At 40.6% G+C, this 20,853-nt stretch overlaps 2 pseudogenes; both read right to left on the bottom strand.

Annotated features, from left to right (window-relative positions):
• The window catches only part of LOC117095273, a 1,129,150-nt pseudogene that overhangs the window by 1,018,515 nt on the left and 89,782 nt on the right, over positions 1-20,853 (bottom strand).
• On the bottom strand, positions 621-6,443 carry LOC117094236 (annotated as a pseudogene).

Genomic DNA, 20,853 nt, shown 5'->3' with positions numbered 1-20,853 from the left:
CACTGTGCTTTCTTGTGAACATCAAGCCTAGTGCTTGGCTGAATGTTTATTCACAGAAAATACAATTAAAGGGTTCATCCAAGTAAAGTTTTCTTACGTTATTTGACAACAAATTGCACCTAAAAACATGTTCACACTGAACGCAGAGCTAGAGATTCTCTACCTGAAATCCCACACATTTTAAGTGATTAAAACTGTTGCTGAAGACTTTTAGTTTATTATGTTGACAGTTTCAGCTCTCTCGTGTCATTTATGATGAGATCACTCACAAGTCTTTGGTACACGCATGTCGTACAATTTCTCTTCCATATGAATTTATTGATGTGGACTGAAGAATAAAGGTAACTGAAGTAACGTCCATGTTGATTACAGTAATTCTTCAAAATGTGAGTCCTTTGGCATGTTTAGATGTTACAACTACAGCTGAAGTCTCTTCCATATTCCTTACATTCGTCGTTCCTAACACCATGTCATCTAAAGTCAGAGTATGTTCTGAAGACATTTATGATTTTCTCTCCAGGGTGAATTTTCTGATGTTATTTAAGATTAGTACATTGACTGAAGGCTTTCCCACATAAATGGCATTCATAGGGCTTTTCTCCAGTGCATGTTCTCTCATATCATCTAAGGTCAGAAGATAGACTGAAGGCTTTCCCACATAGAAGACAAGCGTGTGGTTTCTCTCTTCAGTGTGAATTCTTTTATGTCCTCTAAAGCCAGAGCTTTGACTAAAGACTTTCCCACTTTTTTCACATTTATAACGCTTTTATCCAGGTGAGTTCTCTCACGCCTTTGAGGGTTAAAGGATTGAATAAAGCCTTTCCCACACTGATGACACTTATACGGTCTCTCTCCCGAGTGAGTTTTCTCATGTCTTCTAAGGTGAGAACACTGAGTGAAGGATTTCCACATAGATGACATGCAGGTGGCCTCTCTCCAGTGTGAGTCATCTTGTGCCGTCTAAGTGAAAGCAATTAGCACAGGCCTTTTCACATATGTTACATTGATACCATTTACCTTTAGTATGAATTTATCTATGTGGTTAGGGGACAACTGATTACTAAGGGATTTTCCACACTGTTTGCTGACGTAGGGTTTTCTTTCCACTCTGAGTTAACAAACACTGAGTCATTGTGGAACTGTGAGTGCAATCTTCTCCCAAATCATTACATTCAAAGGATCCTCCAGAATGAGAGAGTCCTCCTTTAGGGACAAAGATTAAAAGCTCTGAATGATTTACCAACATACATCTCTACATTCATTTCACCACCTTTGAATCCTAGACCAACCATTCAGTGGTAGAGCCCAGTTGAAATCTTTCCAGTGTTACTTGTGTGAAAGGAAATTAAATTTTGGCACCCCAGACTCATTTAACCAAAGGAAAAATCAAGTTGGGAACAGGGTCACACAAACCTGCCTCCTCCTTCTGGTTTCTAAATATATGGCTACAAGATGAAAATCTACATGCCTCCCCCATATTTTGCCCACAAGGAAATTCCTCACGAGCTGTTAAAATTACACCATGGCAAGGCAAACTGATAGCTTGTCTTTCCAGGTGCAGTCATCCCCAGTTCACCAGACACAAATGCATATCCGATTGTTCCCCTGCCCCATTTTGCCTATGTTGTCTTATATAAAATGCAGCTTTCCTGCATTATTCCTCTGCCTCATTTGTTTATGTCATCTCATGTAAAAAAAAAATCCAGATTCACTGAGCCAGAAAAATGCATGAATGACTATTTTTTTCTACCCACCTTTTACATGAAAATTGTGTACTTCTCAATATCCCACCCTTTCCCCCGTTAAATTTAGAGAAGATCATCTTTGGAGAAAGGTATACACCTGTCCCCCAGGTGCATGTCCTTAACTCTGGCAAATAAATCTCCTAAAATGATTGAGACTTGTCTCGTCATTTTTCTCGATTGACACTTGCATACACATTATCTCCTGCAGACACAGATTTTTTCTCTTTTGTAAGATCCCAACTGCAGAGTTATTCCATTAATTGTGATGATATCAATATCTTTCAAAGTCTGAGCATGAGCAATGTATATGCACTTGTTCTATTTTAAAGATCTCATGTTATGGTTTAGAACACAGGTCACTTTATTCACTGAATTCATAGTATGAATTTTTTTTTTTTTTTTTTTTTGCTTAGAAAGCACTTAATGTCAGCCTAATTGCACTCAGTGACTGTGTGTCATTACTAACTTAACCCATTACCAGGTCTTTAGCTTAGATGACTGGTGTACACAGCTATAAAACTCACCATTGTCATACCGGTGGATGCATCTTTTCTGATAGGATGCATGGATATCGTGTGTTTTTTCTTAAGGGCACTTTCCTTGTCTGAAATAATTGAAAAATAAATTGCTACCTTGATATTATGGTAATAAAATTGGAATGTATGGTAATAAAATTGGAATAAAATATGGAAAACTCCAAGGCCCATTTACTGTTTTTCAAAAATTGACACTTAGATGTGGCAAATGTGTCAATGAAGAAAATACTTCAGTAGAAGAAACAGATTGTACAGGGTCAGCAATTAGAAAAGAGTTTTACACATTAAAATGTGAAAGGAGTTACAATGGAGATGAGATATCAGGCAGGTAAATAGAGGATAGTCTTCAGGGCTATGGGGAAAAGAGTCAGCATGTGACAGTTTAACCCCAACAAGTACGTGAATTATCCTTTTCCCGAAAGTAAAAGAAAAGGCAAGAGGACACAAGAGTAGCATCTGACATATGAACAAGTGATATAACATCTAAGGAATTCTGCTCCAGTCGCTTAACTTACGTTTTAGAAATTACCACTCATTTAATAAACCGCTAATTAATATTTGACTGATATTATTCATTGACAAAGCACCTCCTCCTATTGGAGCACAGGACCCTGTTGCTTACCCAGATTCTGGCCTTGGAGAAATTCTCTTCCTTCTCGCCAGGGCTCTTTTCCTCGCTCCAGCTGCAAAATTACATAGGATTTGCTTGTCTGGTACCCTGTTAGTGGAACAGTACTTGTGTTTTGAGTTCACTGTCAATTAATGTGCATTATCACCAACTGAAAGGCAGGCTATGAAGGAAGAATAAAAACAGTGAAGGTCAGCTCAGGCCACAAGACCTAGAACACAGAAAACTCCCAAGATTTTTCTGACCCAACGTGAGACTAGAAAATAAATCCAGACGAAAGGTCCATCAGGAAAAGGAAATTCAAAACTCAGTGACCTATGAATGCTGAGTCCATGCCTACGTTCCAAGACACAATGCATAATACACAGTCTTTCAGAAAGAGATTAATTAAATCTCTGCACAGTATGTTTATTATTATTCTCATGCAGAACAAAAAAAACCACATTTGATTAAAAAAATAATTGGTGTTCTATACAGAAAAGATATTGCTATTGTTTCCACTAATTGTCTCAGCCTAAGCATAGCGACTAAAGCAGAAGAGTTTTAGAAAATATTTAATTTAATACATTGAAAATATTCATTAAGTTCCCAGGTCTGTTCTGAGTATTAGAGACTGAGTACCAAGGAAATCATGAAATCCTTGTCAAGATTAAATTCTAATTGAGTGACAAACTAAATAAAACAAAATAAAATAAAATAAGATATTTCTTTCAGACAGATTTAGAGAGCTCCCTTTTTTTCAGATAAGATCTGTGAGAGAATCAGAGAAGAGATTAGAGTGAGATATGGGGAAGCTGTTCCAACACTTATTGAATGAATGAGTCAATGTGTGTCTACATACGTATGTGAATGTTGAGGGACTCACCGAGGGACACCAGGTGACTGACGTTTTCCAGCATTACATCTCTGTACAGCTTTCTCTTGGATGTGTCCAGCATGGCCCAGTCTTCCTGGGTGAAGTCAATAACTACATCTTCAAAAGTCACTTTCTTCTAAAACATCACAGACGTTTTAGTTTAGACAGAGAATCCCTTTAATGTCCAGAGGAGGAAGCTGACATGACATAGGTAGGAGCTGCGTACGCAGAACACTCAGTGTTTTAGATTCCAGCCAGTTCATTCTCAATACTAAGCTGGTATCTGCCTTTCAGATTCACTCACAGAGACATACCCACTCTTAATCCATAAACTTTACTATAAAGAATATCTCATGAGGTGTGGCATAATATAGGCCAGATATTTTTCAGTAATGCGTTAATCACCTGTACATAACTGATTAAAAATTTTCACTTGAACTTTCATAATAAAACAAATTTACTATGAATTTCAAGTAAATTACAGATTTGTCATAAGGCAAATAACCATGATTTACTACCTTTTTAAAATGACCGTGATTAAATAAATTATTTCTCTTGATGAACCACAGGTTTCTCACCAATCAAATGGCTTGTTTGTTTGTTTTTTGAGACAGAGTCTCACTCTGTCGCCCGGGCTGGAGTGCTGTGGCCGGATCTCAGCTCACTGCAAGCTCCGCCTCCCGGGTTCACGCCATTCTCCTGCCTCAGCCTCCCGAGTAGCTGGGACTACAGGCGCCCACCACCTCGCCGGCTGTTTTTTGTATTTTTTAGTAGAGACGGGGTTTCACCGTGTTAGCCAGCAAGGTCTCGATCTCCTGACCTTGTGATCCGCCCGTCTCGGCCTCCCAAAGTGCTGGGATTACAGGCTTGAGCCACCGCGCCCCGCCTCTCAAATGGCTAAAAGACATAATGTACTTAGAATAATCTAAAGAAGTAATAGAAAATGTTTCCTATCTAGCAAATATTTATTAAATACAGGTCATTGGTCCCTTATTCATGAAAAAGTTAGAAAGTAATGAACCAGACTCCAGCATTCTTCAAAACTGAAGAAGTTTTACGCAGAATATAGGATTCAATTCATACATATAGTCACTCTAATGTTATGTAATTCAGGTGTTCAGGACAAGACTTAAAGACAGTCCAGCAGCACAAGACAAGACGGCTGAGGCTGCTATACTGAGGAAGTCTTAGTCTGATGATTCCTGTGATATGAAACCTCCTGTTCTCAACTTTCTCTGGACAATCCAAACATCAGTTATCACTGCCTCTCTTTTAACTTTACCTTGTCACTTGGCTTGTTCAAGGCTAAAAAGGCCTCTTTACTGTTTTGTTCTTTTCTAACCAACTCTTTAAAGCATCTCCACAGAAGGCTAAATTGTACTCAATCTACTATATTCCTTCTCCTGAGTGTGCAACCATAATTAAGTAATTGTATTTCTTATATGTTACTTGCAGTTACCAGAAGGCAGAAAGGTTAATTATCAAAAGTAAAAAGAATGGGGATAAGAATAACAACGACTTCTTTAGTTGTCCTTTTGCAAAGTTTTTAAAAGCACAAATATATTTTATCAAACTCTCCTTTTTCCTCAACACTGTGCAGCTCTTGCCCAAGGCCTAGCACACGGGATTTATTGAACTCAGCTGCTAGAACATCAGCCTTATTATTGGGCTGTGATCTTCTGCTCTTCACGTATCTCTATTGCCTGCATTCATCACAATCCTAAGTCTATTTCGCCAACAGTATAGTTAATGGGTCAATTATTTCCCGTGATGTTATAGGATGGATAGAAGAAAAAGAAATACAAAAATGAGACCTCTCATGTCTTTTTTGGTAAAGAGCTGAATAGGGGCGGGAATAAAGCAGTGTAATATTAGAAATTATATTGACAATTTAGGAATCTTGGACACATGATACCCAACCTAGAGTCCTCAGAAAACTTAATTGGAGGCCGGATACATGAAAGTCTCCTGATTACATTTGGAATACCGATTTCTACTAAAATACACAAATTAGCTGGGCATGGTGGTGCTTGCCTGTAATCCCAGCTACTCAGGAGGCTGAAGCAGGAGAATTGCTTGAACCCAGGAGGCAATTACAATGAGCCAAGATCCTACACTGCACTCCAGCCAGGGTGACAGAGCAAGACTCTGTATCAAAAAAAAAAAAAAAAAATCTGTTTTAGGATGGGATAATCAATTCAAGAATTTATTTCACTTGGAGGGTCAACACTCTCATCCTACTGATCTAGCCCTTAAAATCCCCTGCATCAGAAATTCGCAGGAGTACCCTGAGTCATGGTGTTTCTGTCCTGATAATAGAGTCACAATCCTCTAGGATGCTCAGACTTAGGGCTGAGAGAATTTAGCAGCTCAATCTGATATTTTACTAAGCTGATATCTAAAATTCTTGCAATCATGGTTTATATTAGTCTTTGTTAGTTGCAATATCTCTGATCATCATGATACATATTTGCTGAGAAATGCCGATGTCCATGTGTATATTCATAGATAGATATGTAGGTATAGATGCATATGTTTATATAAATGCATGTGTTTGAGACAGGGGGAAAACATGCATGTATTATTCCCTGCTAAAAATATAAAAATAATTAAATATATTTTATGTACAAATGATAATATATGTCATAAACAAAAAATTAACTGACCCATTCGTACATGAAGTCCAGGAAAAGTAAAAAGGGTAACTTTGTATTAATTGTGACATTGTGCTTACAGATATACACAAATTTCCTTATTTAACCTTATGATAACCTGCTGATTATAGTTTATTTATCAGTTTAATAAATGATCAACAGAGTTTAAAATATGACAAAATTACAAAACTAGAAATGACACAGCAATACTTTTCATTTATTCTGCCTTTCACTGCCTCTTCTTGCTTTTTACAAAATTACTCCCCTAACCACGGTTCTCTATGATTCTGGGGACTCCAAGATTTAGACCCCAGTTCCCAAACTTCACTGTGTCTATTTTTACTGCCACATTTTAATGTACATTTACAGACTTCAACAAGCACTTTTCAATATCAACTTTTCTCTTTTTTGTTTTCTTTTTTTTTTTTTTTTTGAGACAGAGTCTCGCTCTGTCGCCCAGGCTGGAGTGCAGTGGCCGGATCTCGGCTCACTGAGAGCTGCGCCTTCCGGGTTCACGCCATTCTCCTGCCTCAGCCTCCCGAGTAGCTGGGACTACAGGCGCCTGCCACCTCGCCCGGCTAATTTTTTCTATTTTTTTTAGTAGAGACGGGGTTTCACCGTGTTAGCCAGGATGGTCTCGATCTCCTGACCTCGTGATCCACCCATCTCGGCCTCCCAAAGTGCTGGGATTACAGGCGTGAGCCACCGCGCCCGGCCTATATCAACTTTTTTCTTGTTCCTTGGACTATTTCCTACATCTGTTCAAGACTCCAGTAACATATGACTCCATCTGCCTGTCCCTTCCATGAATGTACCTGACAGTATATGTATTATGTAGTCTATCATTCAAGCAGGACAGATATTCCTTCAAAAAAATAAGGTATTAGAGAATGGCTACAAAGCTTCAGTGAAACCAGCTGTAACCCTTAATATTATTGCCATGTAAACTCTTCCTCGAATATCAAAATAAGACTTGGATTTTAGAGAATATTTGTGTGTGATTATAACCCAAACATGAACTAAAAGTAATTTAAATGGTCATATACAGCCTGTGCCAGGGACAAAAAAGGACACATATTATAAGAAAATTAAAGCACATTTATTTCATAAAGGACTCTTGTGTGGAATCTATAAAAACTATTTCAAGATATAGAGATTATATATATTTCAAAACACATACATACACAAGCAATCTTTAGGATAAATTTTTAAAAACTTATGTTATGGGTCTAAAATTTTCACTAATTCATGGAAAACTGTATTGACAAACTTCTCACCAGAGCAGGAATAACAACTTACGTATTTGATGACTTCAAGATGAGAGCCTGAGCAGCTTAGTATCCCCCTCCAGATCTCTCTCTCTCTCGCTTTTTTTTTTTTTTTTGACAGAGTTTCGCTCTTGTTGCCCAGGCTGGAGTTCAATGGTGAAATCTCAGCTCCCTGCAACCTCCACCTCCCAGGTTCAAGCTATTCTCCTGCCTCAGCATTCCAAGTAGCTGGGATGACAGGCATGTGCCACCACACTTGGCTAATTTTGTATTTTCAGTTGAGACGGGGTTTCTCCATTTTGGTCAGGCTGGTCTGGAACTCCTGATCTCAGGTGATCCACCTGTCTCAGCCTCTCAAAGTGCTGGGCTTACAGGTGTGAGCCACATGCCCGGCCCAGATCTCTTAAGAAGTCATGAGGAAGAAGCCATTCTGCATCCTCAATATTACCTTAATATTTGAAGGACACCATAACAATTAAGAGGCTGACTTGTGACTTCCTAGCCCTTTCAGGCTGTTTAGGCACATCTTAGTGAAGTATTAGGAATGCAGTATTAGTTCTCAAGTTCCTGGACACCAAAACCATGTTCTCCAACAGATCTTCAGTAAAAATAGCTGATGTCTATATTCTTTTGCCTGTCCTTTCCCTTCCTTTTAATGCAGAACTGCGGTCTCAAAAAGAGCTATTATTTAGTAGATTCTCTCAATTCTCAACACCAGTGCTATACAGTGTTGAGTAACATCTCAGGTGCTAGGGAAACAGCAGCTGACATTCTAACAATGCACAAATAGAAAAGCAAGAACACCACAGAGTAAAAGAGAATAGATTTTTAAAAGTATGAACCAAACAAATATATATCAGATTACACTATAAATGGAAAATCCTATTATTTTGACTGGATTGCAAGTCAAAACCTCTCATGGCTTCCAACATCCAATATATTCAAAGCAGTTCAGGAATGGTGAAAGTGGAATGGAATTTAAAATTATTCTAAGGTTGCATATGTGAAAGCACCATGCCCTGAAACAAAATATTGTTTTGTGTGTGATTATTACCCAAAAATAAATAAAAACATTTATTTTTAAAGTGCATAATGAACACTGCATATAAAGTTTGTGTAACAAGAGAGAGAAAAAATCTCACATTTTAAAAAAAGGAATATGCAACATATTTACATAAAATTATACTAAAATAACAGCAATGGAAGACACAATCTGACCTCTGAAAATCAAGGGAAAAATCTCTTTTAAATAAACGGCACAATTTTTAAAGTGAGTTATGAAAATAATACTACCTGAATATAGTATGTAAAAGTACCAACACAATAAAGCTAAAATAATATCCGTGGAAAAATTATATGCTGTACATTATTTTTAAGAAATGATCTAAGTACTCTCCTGAAGAAGGTAAATGAATGAAATTTAAAAATTGCCTGAGAAAATCTGAGAAAGGAAATGAATATAGAGAAACAGAATATAATTTAACTATAAACCACACAAATAGAATTTAAAAATAGGCCGGCCGGGCGCAGTTTCTCATACCTGTAATCCCAGCACTTTGGGAGGCAGAGGCAGGCGGATCACCTGAGGTCAGGAGTTTGAGACCAGCCTGACCAACATGGAGAAAACCCGTCTCTACTAAAAATAGGAAAAAAAAAAAAAACCGGACACGTTGGCACATGCCTGTAATCCCAGCTACTAGGGAGGCTTAGGCAGGAGAATCACTTGAACCTGGGAGGCAGAGGTTGCGGTGAGCTGAGATCACACCATTGCACTCCAGCCTGGGCAACAAGAGCAAAACTCTGTCTCAAAGAAATAAATAATAAAAATAATATAGAAATAAGTGGCAGCCAACATGCTCAACATGATTTTCTGTAATGAAAGAAATCCTCTATATCTACATTGTCCAATGCAGTAACTACCACACATATGTAGTTACAGAATTTCGAGTTTGGCCACGAATTTGGCTATTACTCCTAAGGGTATGCCATTTAGTTATTTAATTATAATTAATTTAGAGTTTATAGCCCCATGTGACTAGTAGTTACTCTATTGCTCAATGCAGATCTAGAATCTTGGAGAAGGCAGTTAAAATAATGAGATATGGTCAAAACAAAAATGGAAAAGGCACACAAATAGTGAACACAGAATATGAGAATGTGAAGTAACAATTCACACAGTAAAATTTAATAATGAGATGCTGCCTTGATGGGACACATGTCTGATGATATTCAAGGCTTGTCTTGTTACAGGTAGAAGAGCAGGAGCAGGGACAGGAGAGGGCTCTTCCCCTACCCACTAGAAATGCCAGATGATGGCCTGTTAATTATCACTTTGCCTCTCTAAAATGATAATTAGACAGCACCAGAGAGAGGCCATTTTCTGATCGTCTACACCTGTTAACAGCAAAAATGTTAATTAAATGCAGACCCCAGGGCATTTAATTAAACTTCTTGGGCATGCGTGTTAAGAGACAAAAATGGCAAAGTATAATCTTCCAGGACACACTCCATTGCAAAAGGAAAGAAAGCCTCAGAGGGACATGCATATAACTCCCTAAACACACCGTGCATGCTCAATTCCAAAGGGTAAGGAAAGGACTGTGCATGCTGCAAACTCTCCCTAAAGGAAGAATCATGGGAAAGAGGTAAACCCACCCAGGATCAAGGTTAAAGGCCCTTCTCTTTTCTCTCTTGGACCTTCACTATTTTAAAGTTCATATGGAACCAAAAAGAGCTCCTATAGCCAAGACTAATGGTAAGCAAGGAAAGAAAAAAACAAAAAACAAAACTGGAGGCATTATGTGTCCTGACTTCAAACTATACTACAAGGCTACAGTAACCCAAACAGCATGGTACTGGTATCAAAACAGATATGTAGACTAACGGAACAGAACAGAGACCTCAGAAATAGCATCACACATCTACAACCATCTGATCTTCAATGAACTGGACAAAAACAAGCAATGGGGAAAGGATTCCCTATTTAATAAATGGTGCTGGGAAACTGGCTAGCCATATTCAGAAAATTAAAACTGGATCCCTTCCTTACACCTTATACAAAAATTAACACACGATGGATTAAATACTTAAATGTAAAACCCAAAACCATAAAAAATTCTAGGAGAAAATTACTCAATACCATTCAGGACATAGGCATGGGCAAAGACTTCATGAAGAAAATGCCAAAAGCATTTGACAAAAGTCAAAATTGGCAAATGGGATCTAATTAACTAAAGAGCTTCTGCACAGCAAAAGAACTATCATCAGAGTGAACAGGCAACCTACAGAATGGGAAACATTTTTGCAATCTACCCATCTGACAAAGGTCTAATATCTAGAATCTAGAAGGAACTTAAACAAATTTACAAGAAAAACCCTGTTAAAAAGTGGGCAAAGAATATGAACAGACACTTCTCAAAAGAAGACATTTATGCAACCAACAAACATATATAAAAAGCTCAACATCACTGATTATTAAAGAAATGTAAATCAAAACCACAATGAGATACCATCTCATGCTAGTCAGAATGGTGGTTATTAAAAAGTCAAGAAACAATAGATGCTGGCGAGGCTGTGGAGAAAGGAAAAGCTTTTACACTGTTGGTGGGAATGTAAATTAGTTCAACCATTGTGGAAGACAGTGTGGCGATTCCTCAAGGATCTAGAACCAGAAATACCATTTGTCCCAGCAATTCCATTACTGGGCATATACCTAAAGGAATATAAATTATTCTACTATAAACACATGCACACGTATGTTTAGTACAACCCTATTTACAATAGCAAAGACATGTAACCAACTCAAATGCCTGTCAGTGATAGACTGGATAAAAAAATGTGGTACATATATAACACGGAATACTATGCAGCCATAAAAAGGAATGAGATCATAATCCCAGCACTTTGGGAGGCCGAAGCAAGTGGATCACAAGGTCAGGAGATTGAGACCATCCTGGCTAACACTGTGAAACCCCGTCTCTACTAAAAATACAAAAATTAGCTGGGCGTGGTGGTGGGCACCTGTAGTCCCAGCTACTCGGGAGGCTGAGGCAGGAGAATGGCGTGAACCTGGAGGTGGAGTTTGCAGTGAGCCAAGATGGTGCCACTGCACTCCAGCCTGGGCGAGAGTGTGAGACTCTGTCTCAAAAAAAAGGAATGAGATCATGCTCTTTGCAGGGACATGGATGAAGCTGGAAGCCATCATCCTCAGCAAACTGACACAAGAACAGAAGAACTAACACCACGTGTTCTCACTCATAAGTGACAGTGGAATGATGAGAACTCATGGACACAAGAAGGGGAACAACACACACTGGGGCCAGTCAGGGTGTGGGAGGGCGAGGGGAGGGAGAGCATTAGGATACATAGCTAATGAATGTGAAGCTTAAACCTAGATGAGGGCGTGACAGGTACAGCAAACCACCATGGCACACGTAACGTAAACGTATGCAACAAACCTACATTTTTTGCACTTGTATCCTGGAACTTAAAGTAAAATAAAAAAAATTTTAAATGTAGTACAAGAACAAGATAATTAAAATGATACACTAGAAGTATTAAATAGAAAGGAAGGCAATAATGGAGGAATGAAAGAATTGGAGAACAAAAAAGATATAATATATAGACAACAAACAGAGAAATGGCAGAAATCCTTCCTTATTAGTAATGATATTCCACGTAAATGAATTAAACTCTACAATTAAAGGCAGAGATTGAGAGGATATATTTACAAATATGATCCAATTATGTTACCTATGAGACTCATTTTAGATTAAAATACACAAATCTGGAAAATAAAAAAATGGTAAATAATATTTCCTGCAAATTGTGACCAAAAAGAGCAGAAGTAACTATATTAATATCAGACAAAAAAGACTTTGAAACAAAATTTTGTATAACCAAAGGATGTCATATAATGTTAAAAGGGTCATCCATAATAAGCTGTTACAATTATAAATATACATGCACCTAATAAGACAGCTCTCAAATATGTATACGCTAATATAACTGAAGAGAGAATAGCTAAAAAGTAATGGATATTTTGATACACCAAATTTAATAATACAGAATAACTAGATAGAAGAGAGAATAGCTAAGAATTAATGGATATTTGCTACACTAAATTTAATAGTACGGAATAACTAGATTGAAGATCAGTAAGAAAATAGAAAACTTGAACAACACTATAAACCAGTAGACTAACAGACATCTATACAACACTCCAATTAACAACAGGGGAATACATATTTTTTCTTAAGTAAACACAAAACAGTCTCCAGAATAGTCCATGTTAGGCCACACAATAAGTATCAGAAAATTTTGCAATATTAAAATCATACAAAGCACTTTCTCCAACCACTGTGGGACAACCTAAAATCAGTAAGTGAAAAAAACTTCACAATATGTGAGAATTAATACCATACTTCTACACAACCAGTGGGTCCAAGAAGAAATCGCAAAGGAAATCGAAAAATACTTTGAGAAGAACCAAAATGAAAATACAATAAGGGATGCAGAAAAGCTAAGTATAAGCTCAGATAAAAATTTATGGATGTAAACTCTTACCTTAAAAAGGAATGAATAAAATAGATAGCAAACACTCTAAATTCAGAACCTAGGAAAAGAAGAACTAACTAAATCCATAGCAAGCAGGAAAAATAAAATCATATTAGAACAAAGTGAAATAGAGAATAACAAAACAGTAGAGAAATCAACAAAACTACAAGTTGATTATTGAAAAGATCAAGAAACTTGACTCGCCTTTTGCTATACTGACCAAAGAAAACAGGAAGAACACTTAAATTACTAAATTAAAAAAAAGGCCGGGCGCAGTGGCTCACGCCTGTAATTCCAGCACTTTGGGAGGCCGAGGCGGGTGGATCGGGAGATCAGGAGATGGAGATCATCCTGGCTAATACGGTGAAACCCCATCTCTACTAAAAATCATACAAAAAGTAGCCAGGTGTGGTGGCGGTGCCTGTAGCCCCAGCTACTTAGGAGGCTGAGGCAGGAGAATGGAGTGAACCCGGGAGGCGGAGCTTGCAGTGAGCCGAGATCTCGCAACTGCACTCCAGCCTGCGCGACAGAGCGAGACTCTGTCTCAAAAAAAATAAAATAAAATAAAATAAAAACAGTGGGGATACTACTACCAAACTTACACAGATAAAAAAATTATAAGCGAACACTATGAATAATTGTATATCAACAAATTAGGCACCCTAAATAAAATGATGGACAATTTCTACAAATAAACTACCAAGACTGAGTCAAGAAGAAATAAAAAATACAGATAGACATATAACAAGTGATGGTAGTGACTGTGATTAAAAGCTTCCAAAAAATTATCCAGGACCGGATGGCTGTACTAGTGAATTTTATCACGTTGAAAGAATAAGGAAGCTAATCTTTCTTACAATCTTCAAAACTTATAAGACATTTCCAAACTTTTACGTGACCAGTATTATCCTGATAGGAAAGCAAGACAAAGACATTACCAGAAATGAAAACTAGTCCAGTATTCTTTATCAATAAAGATACAAAAATTCTTAACAAAATACTTTCAAATGGAATCTAGCAATATATTAAGAGGATTATACACCACAACCAAGTGCAATTTATTTTAAGAATTGACTGTTGGAGATGGCTCATGCCTGTAATCCCTGCACTTTGGGAGGCTAAGGCAGGCAGCTCCCTTGAGGCCAGGAGTTGAAGACCAGCCTGGCCAACATGGCAATTCCGTCTCCAAGAAAATACGCTTTGTTCACATTTTCTTATTCTTTTCTCTTTGTCTTTGTGGGATTGGGTTAATGTGAAGACCTTGTCTGCAAGCTCTGAGTTTCTTTCTTCTACTTGTCCAATTCTATCACTGAGACTTTCCAGAGCATTTCCCATTTCTAAAAGTGTGTCCAAAGCTTCCTGAATGTTGGATGTTTTCTTTAAGCTAGCTACTTTGTTGAATATTTTTCCCTTCTCTTCTTGTATTATTTTTTAGATTTCCTGGCGTTTGAGTTTGCCTTTCTCTGGTCCCTCCCTGATTAGCTTAATAACTAACCTCCTGAATTCTTTTCAGATAAATCAGGGATTTCTTTTTGGTTGGATCCATTCCTGGTGAACTAGTGTGAGTTTTGGGGGGTGCCGATGAACTTGTTTTGTCATATTACCTGGGTTGGTTTTCTGGTTCCTTCTTATTTGGGTAGTCTCTGTCAGAGGGAAGGTCTGGGGCTAAAGGTTGTTGTCCAGATTTTTTGTCTCAAGGGGTATTCCCTTGATGTAGTACTCTCCCCCTCTTCCTGTGGGTGTGGCTTTGTGTGAACGGAATTGAAGTGATGTCTCTCTTCTGGGGTCTAGTCACTCAATTAGTCTACCTGGCTCCAGGCTGGTACTGGGGGTTTCCTGCACAGAGCCCTGTGATGTGAACCATCTATGGGTCTCTCAGCCGTGGATATCAGCACCACCTGTTCCAGTGGAGGTGCGATGGACTCCATGGGAGTCCTTAGCTTTGGTGGTTTAATGCTCTATTTTTTGTGCTAGGGGGCCTCCTGCTGGGAGGTGGCGCTTTCCAGAAAGCATCAGCTGTAGTAGTGTGGAGAGGGACCAGTGGTGGGCAGGGCTCTAGAACTCCCAAGATTATACATTCTTTGTCTTCCGCTACCAGGGTGGATATGGAAGGGCCATCAGGTGGGGGCGGGGCTAGGCGTGCCTGAGCTCAGACTCTCCTTGGGTGGGTCTTGCTTTGGCTGCTGTGGGGGATGGAGGTGTGATTCCCAGGTCACTGGAGTTGTGTACCTAGGAGGATGATGGCTGCCACTGCTGAGTCATGCAGTTGTCAGGGCAGTGGGGAAAAGCCGGCAGTCTCAGGTCTGGCTCAGCTTCCACACACACTGAAAGGCTTGTCTCACTCCCACCGTGCCCCCTGCAATTGCCCGGAGTCTGTTTCCAGGCCGAGGGCAAATCTGGCTTGACAACTTCCCTGAGGCTTTCTGCCTCCCAACTGACAAAGAAATGGGCTTTAGTTCTCACCCCGCTTGTGAAGTCTGCAAGCCAGATTCACGCTCTCCCCTGAGCTCTGGCCAGGAGGCTTCTCACCCCGTTCCACTTTTTACAAAGTTCAGCTAGAGAAGTCCTTCTCCCTGTGAAGTTTTATCCCCTGCTCCTCTGGCCACTCTCCTGATGGATGACTGTGGTGCCAGGCGGGAATGGGCTGCCTGGGGATCCAGCAACCTCCCAGTGCCTTTCTGCTGCTTCCTCTACTCCTGTATGTCACTCAGCTCGGCTCTCTAACTTGACTCAGCTCCAGGTAAGGTCAGGAACTTCTCCCACAAGCAGACCTTCAGCTTCTCCAGTGGGGGAGGGGTGTGTTCAGGAGATTAAGGTCTCCCTTTCCCATTTCCGCGGTTGGGGGACTTATAGTATTTGGCGTGTCTCTCAGGTCCTGCAAGAGCAATCTGCTTCCTTCAGAGGGTCTGTAGGTCCTGCCAGGATGGTGGTCTGTTCTTGCAGTCCATCTGGGGCTCAGATTCACAATGCAAGCCTCCACATGCTGCTCTGTCCGGAGCTGCAATCTAGTTCTGCTTCCTGTAATCCCTCATGACCCTTGAGCTTTTTTTCCATACGATGGTTGACAGCATGTATGTCTTTTTTTGAGAAGTGTCTGTTCATGTCCTTTGTCTACTTTTTAAAATTTTTTTGTAAATTGGTTTAAGTTCCTTGAAGATGCTGTATATTGGATCTTTGTCAATTGCATAGTTTGCAAAATGTCTCCCCTTCTGCAGGTTGTCCTTTTACTTTGTTAATAGTTTCTTTGTTGCACAGAAGCTCTTTAGTTTAATTACATCCCATTTGTCAATTTTTGCTTTTGTCACGATTGCTTTTGGTGTCATTGCTATAAAATCCTTGCCCTTGCTTATGTCCTGAAAGTTATTGCCGAGGCTGTCTTCCAGGGTTTTATAGTTTTAAGTTTCACATTTAAGTCTTTAATCCACTTTGAGTTAATTTTTGTATATGAAGACCAATCTTTATGTTTAGAAATTCTTTCATCTTCTTGATCTAGTCTGTTGTTGAGGTTCTCAAATTATATTATTTATTTTATTTATTGAATTCTTCAATTTCAGCTGTTAATTCCTTTTCATTCATTTTATGGAATCCGTTGCTGGAGAATTATTGTTTTCCTTCAGAGATGCTATGCTTCCTTGCTCTTTAATGTTTCTTATGTCCTTACATTGATATTTGAATATCTGGTAAAACAGTTGCTTCTTCTAATTTTATAGATTGGCTTTGGTAGTGAAAGACTGACTCCTGCAGCTGTATCTATACTGTTGAATCAGTAAGACACTTTGCTTTAGTTCTGAGTTGGTTCAGTAGTTTAGATTCCTATGATTTCTTCAGCTATAATCAGCATCACCGATGTCTGTGAGCTCCTCGGTGTCTTAGCCTTTGTTGCTAATGGAGGCTGTGATGAGATTTTGCTGGAAAAGACATGCCAGGCAGTCTGGTCTTTGGGCACCAGTTGCATTGGTCTTTGAACTTTTGGGTGATGTATGTGGGCACTAGTGGTTGAAGTTTCAGGCAGGCCATCCTTGGGCCTTCGGGTGGCTTTCTTTTTTTTATTTTTAAGATGGAGTTTTGCTCTTGTTGCCCAGGCTGGAGTGCAATGGCGTGATCTTGGCTCACTGCAACCTCCGCCTGCCGGGTTCAAGCAATTCTCCTGCCTCAGCCTTGAGAGTAGCTGGGATTACAGGCATGCACCTCCATGCCTGGCTAATTTTCTATTTTGTATTTTTTTTTAGTAGAGATGGGCTTTCTTCATGTTGGTCAGGTTGGTCTCGAACTCCTGACTTCAGGTGATCTGCCTGCCTCAGCTTCCAAAGTGCTAGGATAATAGGCGTGAGTCAGGTGGCTTTCTCAGGCGCCAGCAGTGATAGTGGTGGGCTAGGTAGACAGGCATGCCCTCAAGACCCTGGGTGACATGTGTAGCCTCAGCAATTGCAGTAGTCATAGCAGGTCAACTCTTGTGACCCCAGATGGCATGTGCAGACACCAACAGTTGTGACAACATGATGGACAGAGTAGTCCCCAGGCTTTCACCTGGTGCAACTATGTGGGTGCTGGTGGCAGCAGTGATGGCAAGCTGGGAAGTCCTATCCTTAGGCTCTCAGGAGACACACAGGTACTTGATGGTGATAGGCATGGTGGATTAATCCCCAGGGTCTCAGACCATGTGCACAGGCACCACCAGGCTGGTGGGCTCATACTCAGGTCACAAGAAGGCATGCACAGGTGCCAATGACAGAGAGCAGTGTGGGTTGCTCCCCAGGACCCTGGACAACGAGCTTGGATAGTGGTAGTGACAGCAATGGGTGGGATGGGCCTGTGTTCTGCCATGGAATAGTGTCCAGGCAAGCGAGTCCCCAGATCCCCTGAGGATGCCTGCAGGTATACAGTGGCCCTGCTCCTGGGGGTCAGGATTGCTGTCAGTGTCAGTGGCCCTGGGAAGGTGACTCTGCACTTGTGAAGAGTGCCTGCTTCAGCTCCCTTTGTTCTGGTGGCAGCCTCCCTAGTGAATTGCACTGCCAGTTCCCTGGAGTATAGGACACTGTGTAGCTAGAGTGATGGGGACCAGGCTACACTGGTGAGTTCAGCTGGTGTTGTGACTCTGCAGGCCTCTGGATGGACATGAGGGAATGTTACTGGGGGTCCAGAGATGTGGAGATGCAGGGCTGTTGGGCCCCAGGCATGACATAGTTTGTTGGGGGCTGGGCTCTCAAAAGCCACAGCTGTCTGTGTCTGGGGGCAGGTGCAAACGATCCAGTGCCACTCCTTCTCTGGACAATGTCCATCACGTGCACTCCAGGCAGCTCCCTAGAGTAGTCTCAGGGCCTGCGAGGGCCGAGAGACTCTCCCATGGCTAGGATTGCAGGTGTCCATGGTGGGAATATGGACCACTGGGGCTCTCTTTCTTACCTTTTCACCAACCACACTGGAGAGTTTGTCCTGGCTTTAAGCTGATTCTGGCTGGGCTGCTGCTTCACTTTCCTTTCCTTCCATACCTCAGAGATTCCTGTCACTGTGCTGCTGAATTCTAGTGCCCTCTTTCATGCCCCATTCAAGGTATGTTTATCTACTTGCTGTTTTGGTCTTTCTTTGTGGAGGACATAGTGCTTGGTGCCTCTAGTCAGCCATCTTGAAGGCCACCTCCTAGCAATGAGAGGATAATATTCTCTTTGATGGCTTTAATATATGTGTCCAACTGCTTCTTTTTCTAGGAAGCACTTACTCCGAGAAATCAATGTTTTCTTGTGCAAAAATATATAGGGTCAGTGGGTGATGTAATTTCTAGAGTAGCACTGAGGAAAACTTGGCAGTTCCACAGCGTTGAGTTGGTTGGAATATATATCGGTCTCTGAGATTTTGAACTCAATGTTTTGAACTTTTTGAGATTTCAAGTAGCCCGTGTGTCATAAACTTAACATTCTTTCTTGGTCAAATCAGGCATAGTGAGAAATAAAATCCAGCTTATATACTTCTAAATATCTTGATTCTATACTCTTTCAGTGACCAAGGGGAGCCCTCCCCTACTTTACACAAAAAGGAAACTCTATGAATGAGAATCTCTCCACACAAAGCAACTAAAATTGTGTCTAGATGGAGCAAAATGGTGACAGGTGGAAAAACACTCAGTGGCTGTGGTAGGTGGAATAAAGTCCCATCTGTCTCCTGCCAAGCTATCCACATTCTAACTCCTTGGTCCTGTGAATGTGTCACCTTGTAAGGCAAAGAGGAATTGAGGTTTCATGTGAAATAAGGCTGTTAATCAGCTGACTTTAAAATAGGGAGATTATATTAGATTTCCAGGTGGGCCCAATGTGACTATAAGTCCTAAAAAATGGAAGAGTGAGGAGAAGATGAATTCAGAATGATGGAATGTGAGGACTCAACGCTCTGTTGCTGGCTTTGAAAATGGATGAAGGAAGCTATGGTGCACAGGAGTAACCTGCCATTGTTGGGGTAAAGGTGCAGGAAGACGCACGCTTCCAGAAGAAAGCTCAGCCCTGCTGACACCTTGATGTTGGCCCATTGAGATCCAACTGAAACCTGCACCTATACAACTGTCAGATGATACATCCGTGTTGCTTTAAGCCACTAAGCTTGTTGTAATTTGTGATAGCAGTCATAGGAAGCCAATGCAGTGTTTTAAAAGATGGAAGAAAATGCTGAATGAATATGCCCAGTGAAAGTTGGGAACTAGGCCGGTCGCGGTGGCTCAAGCCTGTAATCCTAGCACTTTGGAGGCCGAGACGGGCGGATCGTGAGGTCAGAGATCGAGACCATCCTGGCTAACACGGTGAAACCCCGTCTCTACTAAAAACTACAAAAACTAGCCGGGCGAGGTGGCGGCGCCTGTAGTCCCAGCTACATGGGAGGCTGAGGCAGGAGAATGGGGTGAACCCAGGAGGGGGAGCTTGCAGTGAGCTGAGATCCGGCCACAGCACTCCAGCCTGGGTGACAGAGCGAGACTCCGTCTCAACAAAAAAAAAAAAAAAAAAAAAAAAGTTGGGAACTAAAGGAATTCCCTGAATCTCGGCCAGGCATACATGTACAAACCCAGGGAATTGGCCTTTGAAAGGTGCGGAAGAAATTGTCTTTAATCTGAGTCCACCTCTGTTTTTGTAATTTAGATTTCTGATGACTGGTTGGTGTGGGAATACGTGATGTGCAAGTTCCCATGTGCTGCACCTTTATCTGGGAGAGACAAACCCCTGCAAGGTTGCATGAATAGGAGAGTCCATTTTCCCAGTAAAAAAGGGAAGTATCTTCCCATACGCAGGATGAAGAGTTGCAGTGCTAGACAAAAGCAATGGGTATGGTGAAAATCCCCGACCCTGCTGTAGGTCATTTTCCACTAAGAGCTCATCCAGATCGGATAGAAGGATACTGGAAACAAACAGAATCAAGTCATAACACGTAATATAATTATTTATTCTTTTTCTTTTCTTTTCTTTTTTTTTTTTTTTTTGAGATGGAGTCTTGCTCTGTCGTCCAGGCTGGAGTGCAGTGTTGTGATCTCGGCTCACTGCAGCCTCCACCTCGTGGGTTCAAGCGATTCTCCTGCTTCAGCCTCCTGAATAGCTGGGATTACAAGAGCCTGCCACGACGCCTGGCCAAATTTT

This window comes from Trachypithecus francoisi, unplaced genomic scaffold (assembly GCF_009764315.1).
Source record: "Trachypithecus francoisi isolate TF-2019V2 unplaced genomic scaffold, Tfra_2.0 Lachesis_group13, whole genome shotgun sequence".
NCBI lineage: Eukaryota > Metazoa > Chordata > Mammalia > Primates > Cercopithecidae > Trachypithecus > Trachypithecus francoisi.
Note: the sequence above shows the minus strand (reverse complement) of the source record. Positions and strands in the feature narration are given on the sequence as shown.